At 34.3% G+C, this 11,954-nt stretch overlaps 1 pseudogene; it reads right to left on the bottom strand.

Annotated features, from left to right (window-relative positions):
- Positions 1 to 9,477: 9,477 nt before the first annotated feature.
- On the bottom strand, positions 9,478 to 9,566 carry LOC131064895 (small nucleolar RNA Z102/R77; annotated as a pseudogene).
- Positions 9,567 to 11,954: the final 2,388 nt, after the last annotated feature.

Genomic DNA, 11,954 nt, shown 5'->3' on the forward strand with positions numbered 1-11,954 from the left:
CTAAATTAGTTGAACCCAAGCTTAAGATCAAAGATCAAGGTATGGGAGAATATTCTATTGAGCAGACCTTTTGTATTTCACAACTCCCACTTTCACCTAAATCTTATAGCAAGCCAGTGTTGGGTAGACCAAAATCTCTTTATTCTAAGAGATAACCGAATGACACTTTTATTAGATGGGGGAATTTATCAAAGGAGATTTATGAAAAATATATTAAGTCATGACTATATAAAGAAGAAGAAGACAAGGCAGATACATCAAAACTAGACATTAAATTACCTCTTGAACAATATGGAAAAGGATTCACTATAGTCCAAAAGATGGGAAACGATGGCCATGGTCCCATTGGATTAAGAAAGGAAGGAATTGTGGAACCTATACAACCTGCTTCACAAGCCCCTAATGAAACAAAAGAATCGGGTATAATGAAGATGTTTAAGAAGCTACATTTAATATGTATGAGAAGATTCAAGAATTACAAGAAAATAGTGAAACCGATTCTCATGAATGGGAAGGGATTTTAGAGGTGTCTTCTGAAGACAAGCAAATAGATGTTTAAGTAATTCATACAATAGACCAGACAATGAGGGACTTAGTTCAAGTTCTAGATCATTAGAGTGAGAACCACAAAATGCTACATCTGACTCTCATGAGGAGGGTTAGATATCAGATGGACCAGACAACCTTGAGGTGGTTGTTGATCTTGAAGTTGAAGATATAGTCATTGATCTTTGAAACTTTTACATTCTTACTATCATGTCTTTTGATACCAATGAGCCTAATGACCTTCCTTTTGCACACCCTAAACTTATAGATTGGAGGAAAGAATACCCACTTGAACTCCAAACATTTCCTAATGACCATGCTATCATAAACTTCTTGAATCCCACAGGTCTTTTATATGCAGGAGTTAGTGATACAGATCTAACTGAGAAGCTCAATACTAAAACCACATCTAGAGAAAATGCCAAGCCTGTTAGTCATAAAAATGCAAAAATGAATAATAGATCTGATGGTGAAAACTGTAATGCGGGAGTATCAGATATTAAAAAAGTAAAAAGAAAAGATGTATCTGATGGTGAAAACCTCTCTAAGGCACCAAAGGATGGAAGGCTTGACATTCTTCCCTAGCTAGAATATCAAGAAAGATCTTCTGTCATCATAGAACCAATAGTATCTATCAACATTAGAACAAAGGATAATCCTAAGAACCTTCATTTAGGAGCATCATTATCACCAGAAGAAAAATTTTTATCAAGTTTTTCAAAGAAAACCAAATAAATTTTGCTTGGTCAAATGTGGATATGCCTGGTTTAGATCCTGATTTAATCATGCATCATTTATCCATAGCTCCTATAAAAAAAAAGTTGAGAAAAATGCACGAGCATATAGCTCTATTGGTCAAAGTTGAGTTGAAGAAGTTGCTAGATGTAGGATTTATCAGATATATTGATTATGCTGAATGGATTTCAAACATAGAACTTGTTTCAAATCTAGATAAGAGCATCCGATTATGTATAGATTTTCAAGACTTGAACAAAGTATGTCCAAAGGATGATTTTCCTTTGCCCAATATAAATATCATTGTAGACTTTGTTGATTCTATGAGGATCCAGATAATATTGAGAGGGGGTGAATCATTATTAAGACCAATTTCAAACTTTAAACCCAAATAAAACTTACAACAAATCCAACTTCATTTACCATATATGCCAATTCATTAAACAATACCGATAATCACTGATAAATATCTAATAAATTGCTATAACCAGTGTATTCATAAATAATGGATAAACTAAAGATAATCAATAACATCACATGAAAATCATTCCACACATGAACACCATATTTTTGATGTGGAAACCCAAATAGGGAAAAACCACGGTGGGAGATAGTACCCACAAAGATTTATACTCTTTTGAAGTGCGCCCTGTTAGGAGCTTACAATACGCTCCGTTAGGAGCAAACCCTGTTAGGAGTCACCCGGTTAAGGGATTTAAATATACAGCCTAGTTAGGAGCTTAATAACCTATTAGGATCAACCTCGTGAGAGGATTTACCACTCTTTTTGAGAGCTACCCTGTTAGGGGATTTAGAAGATTAAGGCCTATTAGGACTTACCTGGTTAAGGGATTTAATCTGTTGTAATTGTTAGAGAATAACAGTGAAAAAGTGATATGTTACTTACACTTCTCAGCTTGCTAAATTAGATCTAGTTATACTCCACTACCTACAACTCTCAAGCAGATCTCACTCTTCTCTGGTATGGCTTCACACTCTTCTCTAAGATCACCGATACAATGAACATCAACTAAGCCAACATAGATAATGCTTCCCACTAGGTCGGCCACTAAACCCCAAATTACATCATAGATCATCACACATATTTACAACTCATTGTACAATGTAGATCATCATATAGATCATTACAATCAATTACAAATCAATATCAGCCATTGAATAATCATAAGTCATCACGGCAAGTCGATCTGGTACAAAGTCAAACCCTTAGCTCACTTCACTAAGCACTTTGCACCTTCCCAAGAAATACTCTCTCCAAACACACTGAAACATCTTTCAAACATTTCACGTAGTTTGTACCGCATTATCATCAACATGTGAACTTGATGTTGATCACCACCATACCAAAAAACATTACGGATTTTATGATTTCTTCACTAGTTCTAAAACCCTTCTTAAACCCTGGCAAAACTTCATCAAGAATTAGAAACATACCTTCCGATAGGCATCACAAGATATGGTTTCGATCAGATACTCATTACCATGATAAAATCTTATATTCCAAATTGCAAATCACCAGTCATCACCAATCATTCACATCAAGTAAACCATCTCTGCATATACCGGTTAAAGTCCTATTTTACAATCTTCTGTATATTGTTGGTAAACCTTGTCTTTGGTAGACTAAATCACTTAAATGACAAACAAAACACTAGGAAACATCAATTAACATAATTTAACATCAGTTTCCATCAATGACAACACAAATAACTGATCAAGTCATCTAATCATAAAACCTCAATCTCTTCATCATAAATAGTCTTCTATCCTCTACCGGTTCAATCATCAGTCTTTAAGTGCATCACCTCATCTGCATCAGTTATGCCAATCATGCCAACAATATCCCCCTTTGGAATTGATGGAAATGCCAATCATATATACTAATTAGATTGTAACACCATCACTGCTACTTGCTACTGGTATTGTATCATCTGTCGGTCTCCTTCTTTTGTCTTCTCCAACTTCTTTGATCTTATTCTTCTCCCAAATCTGATCTTGGTATTCTCCCCCTTTGACAACAATGCCAAAGGTGTATGTGCATCACTGATATTATTTACTACTTCTATCATCATCATCTATGCTAACCAAATCAGAATATTATATCCAATTGTTATATCAGATCATTAAATCAAAACTTTATATTCGAGCTGCTCTCCCTATGGAGTAGCTTGCACCTCATCAATTCTTAGTGAAGAATAAACATTAGATCCATAGGATTGATGTATCTCCATCATTCTAGTTCTTCCGGTGTAGGGGTCTAACCCCTAGTTTACCTCTAATAAACTCAAAGGTAGTCTTCGGTAAGGGCTTAGTAAAGATATAAGCTATCTAATCTTTACTCTTCACATATTCCATCTTGATCTATTTTTCTTGAACTCTTTCCCTTAGAAAATGATACTTCAATTCAATGTGCTTGGTTCTAGCATGAAGTACAGGATTCTTAGAAATATTTATTGCACTTATATTATCACAATAGATAGTCATTTATTCAGACATATCTATTTTGAATCCTTCTAGAATATGTCTCATCCATATTGCCTGCGTGCAATTCATGGATGCAACAACATACTCTGCTTTAGCTGTAGATTGAAAAACACATGTTTGTTTCTTTCTCATCTATGCCACTAATCTTTCACCAAGAAGAAAATCTCTACTAGTTGTGCTTTTTCGGTCATCCACATTACCTGCCCAATCTGTATCAGTAAAGACATCCAAATTAAAATCTCCTTTATAAGGATACCATAAACCACAGTCTACAGTGCCTTTGAGATACCAAAAAATTCTCTTCACTGCCACCAAATGTGTCTCCTTAGGCTCTTTTTGAAATCTAGCAACTAATCCAACAACATGAGCAATGTCCGACCTACTATGAACAACATAGTGTAATTTAACAATCATAGACCTGCACTCTTTTTTACAAACAACAGGGGAATCATCTTGTTTGAACAACTTGCAGCCTGTCACCATCAATGTTCCTATCAATTTGCAGTCTTTCATGCTGAACATCTTCAATACCTCTTTGACATACTTGCTCTGAAAAATAAAAATACCACCATCCAGTTGCTAGACCTGTAACCCAATAAAGAACTTTATTTCACCGGTTAGAGACATTTCAAATTATTTTTTCATTACATCAGCAAAATCCATACACATATCATCATTTCCACCAAAAATTATGTCATCTAAAAACACTTCTTCTATCAACGTCTTGTCTTCATCAGTCTTCAAATAAATGTTGATGTCCTCACTGGTACGTTGGAATCCAATTTTGATTAGATGTGCATGTAATATCTCATACCATGCTCTCAGTGCCTGCTTTAGACCATATAGAGCTTTATGCAATTTACATACCATGTCTTTATCATCAAATAGAGAAAATCCATCTGACTATTCAATGTAGACTTCTTCTTCTAGAATCCCATTCAAAAAGGCTGATTTGACATCCATTTGATAAACTTTGAATCCCTTATATGCAACAAATGCTACCAGCATTCTCACTCCTTCTAATCTAGCAATTGGTACAAAGGTCTCTCCATAATCCTCACCTTCTTCCTGTGCATACCCTTTGTAGACTAGCCTCGCCTTGTTTCTTATAATTTTTCCTTCTTCATCCAACTTATTCCTAAAGACCCATTTTGTTTCAATTACATTCTTATCCTCCGGTCTGGGAACAAGTGACCATGTCTGATTCTTCTCAATTTGATCTAATTCTTTATTCATTGCATTAGCCCAATCATCATCTTTTAGTGCTTTCTTTACTATTTTGGGTTCTATTGTAGATATCAAGCAAGATTTTTCTTTGATTTTCCTCCTTGTTTTCACACCAACATTCTTATCACCAATTATCTGCTCTTGTGAATGGTTTAATATGACATACCTAGGCAATACTAGTATTGGTTTTGTATCTTATGCTTATTGTTCTTCATTTTCTTCATCGCAATAATCACTTATCGATTGAGCACCTAATTCTCCATTTGCCAGTTCTTCATTGTTCTGTGCTTCCGGTTCAATAATTACAAGTTTCTCATTATCTTTTTCAGGCTCAGATCTGGTGGTACCTTCTGAATTTACAGAGATATCATCTACCTTCACATTAGCACTTTCAATAATCTTCTTAGTTTTCTTATTGTAACATTTATATGCCTTACTCTTAGTAGAGTAACCAAGAAGATTCCCTCATCACATTTTGCATCAAATTTCTCAGTGTGAATATCTTTCTTAATAAAACATTGACTCCCAAATTTTTTGAAATAACTTACACAAGGAGTTTTTCCATACCATAGCTCATAGGGTTTTTTGTTGTTACGTCATTTTACTAGTACCCAGTTTAAAGTGTATACAATAGTGCTAGCAGCTTCGGCTATTGTTATGTTCATCCTTTTTGCTATGCCATTCTATTGTGGTGTCCTCAGCGCTAACATCTGTCTCTTGATACCCTGTTCATCACAATACTTAACAAATTCATTAGATGTGAATTCTCCTCCTCGATATGATCTTAAAACACTTCAATTTCTTACTAGTTTCATTCTCAACCAGAGCTTTAAATGATTTAAATTTACAAAATGCTTCTGATTTCTCCTTCAAAAATGTCACCCACATCATTTTAGAATAGTCATCGGTGAAAATCATGAAATACCTATCACCATAATAACTCTTTGTTGTTGGTATTATGGATGACTTCGTCATGTGTTGCATTGGTTTTGCCATTGATGTCAACACTTATCTTTTTGGAGGTTTACATTATGTTCACCGGTATTGTTAGTGGCTTATGCACAATCACCGGTATGTGTTCACCAACAGGTTATATTGTTCATCAGAAATGATGATGACTTATTACATCCGGAGATCATTCGGTTATGTTGAAGACATGGACTGGAAGTTTGGATTTGGTGTTTTTCTTATTGGTCTAATCGGGTTGATAGATTTGCCTTTACCGACAGATAGGCCTAGGTTATGGACTGGTACTCCAGATTAGCACGAAACGTTATGGAGATTGTTTATTGATTGGATATTGTGGTAAATGTATTGAGCCGACATGTTGTATCGCATCAAGACTTATTTGTAATTGATTTAATTGTAATATCTTTAGTGAGCCGACCTATATATTTGGTCTTAGGTTTTGTATATATGATTGTAAGATCTTATTGAAGATCAGGATATGGTTATGGTATGAGTGTGTTCAAATATTGAAGAGCGAAAATAAGCAGATCCTTGTGTGAATCACACAAACATTATTTGAAGGTTGAAGGAAGGTTATTAAGGTGTTTTGGCACTCATCTTCAGAGATTAACCGGTACTGAATCCAGCATTAGAGATGTTATTTTTAGCAGTACATTATCATTGAATTTAACCATCCAATTGTGTAGTCAGTGTGACTCCTATTTTGTGATTGAGTAGTGAGCTCTAGGTAGTTGGCCTTTCTGCATGTGAAGACCCCATTTGTATACACTTACTATCTACAAGAGTATCATCTGATTGTGGGTAAGGTTTCCCATCGTGGTTTTTCCCTTACCAGGTGTCCATGACAAAATCTCTATGTTATGTGTTGTGGATGTTGTTTCTCTTTACGTTTTATGCATTAAGTTAAACCAGTACTGCTATAATTGTTAATCTGTTTTACCAACACTTAAGTTTTATTTATCGACATTAAGTTTAAGCTGGAATAATTTGCGTTTGGATTACAATTTATTGACAACTGGTTCACAACTGATTCACCCCCCTCTCAGTTGTCCTTCTCGAGACCTAACATTTGTTCTCATAGGGCCATAGAGATCAGTTGTACCAAATCTAAAATATTCTCAAATGTACAATTCTTGCTCTTGAAAGAAATAGAGGTCATCTTACCAATTTGACAATCTTTGCATATCACATTATCTAGTTTAACAAGTTGGGGCATTCTTCTTATAACACTTGACTTGCTTGCCTTAACCAAATTATCAAAATTAACATAACATCTTTTATGCCACAACCAACTGTCTTCCATTATTTCAACTAGCCAATTATTAATATTACTATTCAAATGGAATAAGTTACCTCTAGTTTTCTTCCCGATAGCAATCAGTTCACCATTACCTCCAAGAATTCTGCAGAATCCACTTTTAAACTCAAGCAAATGACCTTTATCATTGAGCTAACCAACACTTAAAATATTGTACTTTAGACCATCAACCCAAAACACATCATTCTTCCCATTTAGAGAAATTGAACCTTTACCTTTCACCATGCATGGAGAGTTATTTCCAAATCTAACAACACCACCATCAAATTCATCAAGGGTTATGAACTTACTTTTGTCTCTGATCATGTGGTGTGAGCAACCATTGTCTATAATCCATTCATCACTATTCTCCATATGAGATACCGGTACCTTTTCATCTGTTAGTTCCTCCTTCACGGATACAAACACAATTTCCTCATTGTCATATTCATCTTCAGACTCCTCATCAGTCACACCTTCATCTACTACAACATAACATTTCTTTTTGCCTTTTCCTCTATATTTTCTAAATATCTCTTTCTTGTCAGCATTAGGACAATTAGCAGCAATATGACCAATTTACTACAAGAGAAACACTTCAAAGGTAGCTTTCCTTTATACTTACTGGTGCCTCAAGTTCTATCACCTGATCTTCATTGTCTTCATTTCCCCGGTAACTTCCATGACCTGACCTGCACTCATGATTTTGACATATATCTTTTCCTTTTCTAGTAGATGAACCGGTAACAAAAGCTTTAAAGGAAGGTTCAGTAGATTTTGTCACACTATTGTCAAAACTATTCAACTTAAAAGTTGTAAGCTTACCAATCAATGAATCAACAGTTACCTTATCCTTTGAAATAGATCTAAGTTCTTGGATTGTAGATACTCTTATAGCATACTGAGGTTGAAGAGTTCTAATATTTTTACTTACTATTGTGTCATCATCCATTTTACTTCCAACACTCTTTATGCCACCAACAACTTCTTTGATTCTCTGACCATACTGTGCAATATTTTCTCCTTCAAGCATTCTCATGTCATCGAACTTTCCTCTCAAGCTTTCCTCTTTGGCTCTTTTTACATGCTTATCTCCTCTAGAGATTATATCTAACTTTTCCCAAACCTCACCTATGGTTTCCAATCCTTGAAAAACAATATATTCTGAATCAGATAAAGTACTAACAATAAATTCTAAGGCTTGCATGTTCTCTTGCTTCTCTTTGAGTTCATCCAATGCCAAGGGAGTAGTAGTAGGAGCAACATATTTTGTTTCAACTTGCTTCCAATATTATACACCAAGACCTTTGATGTAGATCTTCATTCTATCTTTCTAGATCTTGTAGTTATCCTTGTTGAACTTAGGACCATCTTCTTCATTATCTTGATTTCCTCAGAATCTTTCTCTCAAGCGGTTAGGCTTTCTGCACACAAAGGACCAAAGCCCTGATACCAATTTTTAATTCTATGAGGATCTGATTAATACTGAGAGGGGGGGGTGAATCAGTATTAAGACCAATTTCAAACCAAAAATCCAAATCAAACTTACAACAAATCCAACTTCATTTACCACATATGCCAATTCATTCAATAATATCTGTAATCACCAAAAAAACTTTGATAAACTGATATAGCCAGTGTATTCAGAAATAATGGATAAACTAAAGATAATCAATAACATCACATGAAAATCATTCCACTCATGAAAATCATTATTTTAACGTGGAAACACAAATAGGGAAAAAACACGGTGGGAGTTAGTACCCACAAATAATTGTACTCTTTTGAAGTACGCCCTGTTAGGAGTCACCCGACTAAGGGATTTGGATGTGCAACCCGGTTAGGAACTTAATGACCTATTAGGATCAACCTCGTGAGAGGATTTACCACTCTTTTTGAGAGCTACCCTGTTAGGGGATTTACAAGATTAAGGCTTGTCAGGACCTACTCGGTTAAGGGATTTAATCTGTTGTAATTGTTAGAGAACAATAGTGAAAAAGTGATCTGTTACTTGCACTTCTCAGCTTGCTAAATTAGATCCATTTATACTCCACTACCTACAACTCTTAGGAAGACCTCACTCTTCTCTGGTACAGCTTCACACTCTTCTCTAATATCACCGACACAATGAACATTACCTAAGCCAACATAAATAATGCTTCCCACTAGGTCGGCCACTAAACCCTACATTACATCATAGATCATCACATATATTTACAACTCATTACAGATCATCATATGGATCATTACAATCAATTAAAAATCTATGTCAGTCGTTGAATGATCATAAGTCATCATGGCAAGTCAATCTGGTACAAATTCAAACCCTTAGCTCACTCCACTAAGCACTTTGCACATTTCTAAGAAATTCGCTCTCCAAACACGGCAAAAAATCTTTCAAACATTTTGTGTGTGTGAAAAAGTGAAATAAGTCTGATAGCTGCAGGCACAACACTTCAATTAAGTCATTATATGTATGGTTAGACATATATAATCATGAATAACAAAACCATAACAAATCGACTAATTGTCTTCTAAAAGATGCGAGTATAAGATTGCTCTCATATTTGTATAAGCAATACCAGTGACTAGACTACACCAAGACGAAGGATTTAATCTATATGAGCATGATATTAAACTAAATGGATGCAAGATGGATGAAAGATTCAAGCGAAAAAAGGATTCAAGCAATATGGATAAACTAAATATGCAAATAATCTCAAAAAGAAAGCACAATATATTCAATGACTCTAGAGAAAAAGTGTATAATAATAAATCTCCAAGGTGTTTTGAATGAGAGCTTAAGGCTGAATTTATAGAGAATTATAAGAGAGATCAAGGAAAAAACACAATTTAGGATTAATTGAAATAATTGAGAAATCAGATTTAGTTAACCTTGAGATAGATTCTAATTATAGTTTAATTGAAATGCATTTAAATAAGAAGGTCGAGTTTGCATTAGAAATAAGATTTAATTCATTCCATGCATTTATGATAAAAATAGATAATTCTTTGATTTATTCAAGAAAAGAGTCTTTTCAATGCAACTGAACTTCTTTTTCTCAAAAGCTTTGAGTTCCAATTTTAGAGAAAGCAATTAAATTCCTTTTATTTGCTTTTCTGATTTCAAGTTAATCTCAATTTAGAAAAAACAAATAATATCTCAAGTTTGATTTCTTTCAATTCAATTCTTTTATTTTATTTTCAATTTAACTCTTGCTTTGTGATTAATTCCTCTTTTGTAATAAATTAATTCCTTTTTTGCATGATTAAATAGCAAATTTATTAATTAATTAAATATGCTAGGATATTTAATAAATTAAATAGGATAATTGATCAAAATTATATTCTTGGAATGATTTAATTAAATAAATAAATATTTAATTAATATTGAGTAATTGATTTGCCATGTGGCATTTGATGATTAAATAATTAATTAATGTGCTCAAGATTGATTTGATTGCCTTTGGTTAGGACCTTGGTGATGTTGTTGAGATTAGGGGCCCATGGTTTAGATGACCATTTTTAGGGTATTACATTTTCCCCTCTTTGAATTAATGTGCGATCAACGCGTTGGTTCAAAGAATAGTTGATGTCTAGGAGATACCAGTTCTGAACTTGTTTGATCATGGACCAGATGAAGAGCGAAGTGTTTAGCTTGATTTGAAGCGATGAAGCTGAACAGAGTTTGATTAAAGTGAAACCGATCCCAAACTTGATTGAACTAGGAATGATAGAGAGTGAAGATACTAAACTTGAACTTGATTGAACTAGACACAATGAGCGAAGATAAAATTGGTCTTGAACTTGATGGATCAAGACACGATGAGCGAAGATAAATTGTCCAGCTTGATTTGATGAGATGAAACTGAACACCTGCTTAGATTGAGCGTGTGATCAAAGATACTCTATAAACTTTTGATTGATTTTAAATGAATAATAAGCTTGATGAAAAGCGATGAAACTAATTAACGTTAAGAGACTGATTCTGATAAAGACGAATATCAGCTTAATTTGAAGTGATGAAACTGATATGCCCCTAGCGATTGATTTGATTTAGATGATCGAGAGATCTCACCTTGATATGAAATGATAAAGCTGTGATGCCCCTTAGCAGTAAGAATTTGATTTTCTTTAGTTGAAAATATTTTTGCTTGACTTTTGATGAAGATTTGAAAATTTTCTCGATATGTGAAGATGTGAGGTCATAAGGTCATGAGTATGCCCCCTCGGGAGCGAAATCGAAAGATAGCGAGGCTACATGATGATCTTTGACAATTGTTGGCAATGATAATGATTTGAGCATAAATGATTCAAAGGAATTTTTGAAAATTTGGCATTGATTGATGAGAAATTGAGCGCAAATTGGAGAAAGAGTGAGCTTTTTGATGAAAAGCACTAACTGGTCCAAAATTTGAAAATTAACTAGCAAAATGATCTCGAATTTCAATTTCTATCCTGAAAATGGAATTAGGATGGACAAATTAGCTAAGGGTATAGTTTTCATGTCCATCGGAGCAAGTTGAAAAATTAGGGATTTCGCTATATATGGGGTAAATGCATTTTCAATTCATTTTAACCCTCCAAGTTTGAAAATTCAAAAAGCCTTCTGTGAAAAAAATTGGTGGTTCCCACTCATGTGCATCGATTCGAGCACTAGAGATGACATAATCGA

The sequence above is a fragment of the Cryptomeria japonica genome, chromosome 5 (genome assembly GCF_030272615.1).
Source record: "Cryptomeria japonica chromosome 5, Sugi_1.0, whole genome shotgun sequence".
NCBI classification, from domain to species: domain Eukaryota; kingdom Viridiplantae; phylum Streptophyta; class Pinopsida; order Cupressales; family Cupressaceae; genus Cryptomeria; species Cryptomeria japonica.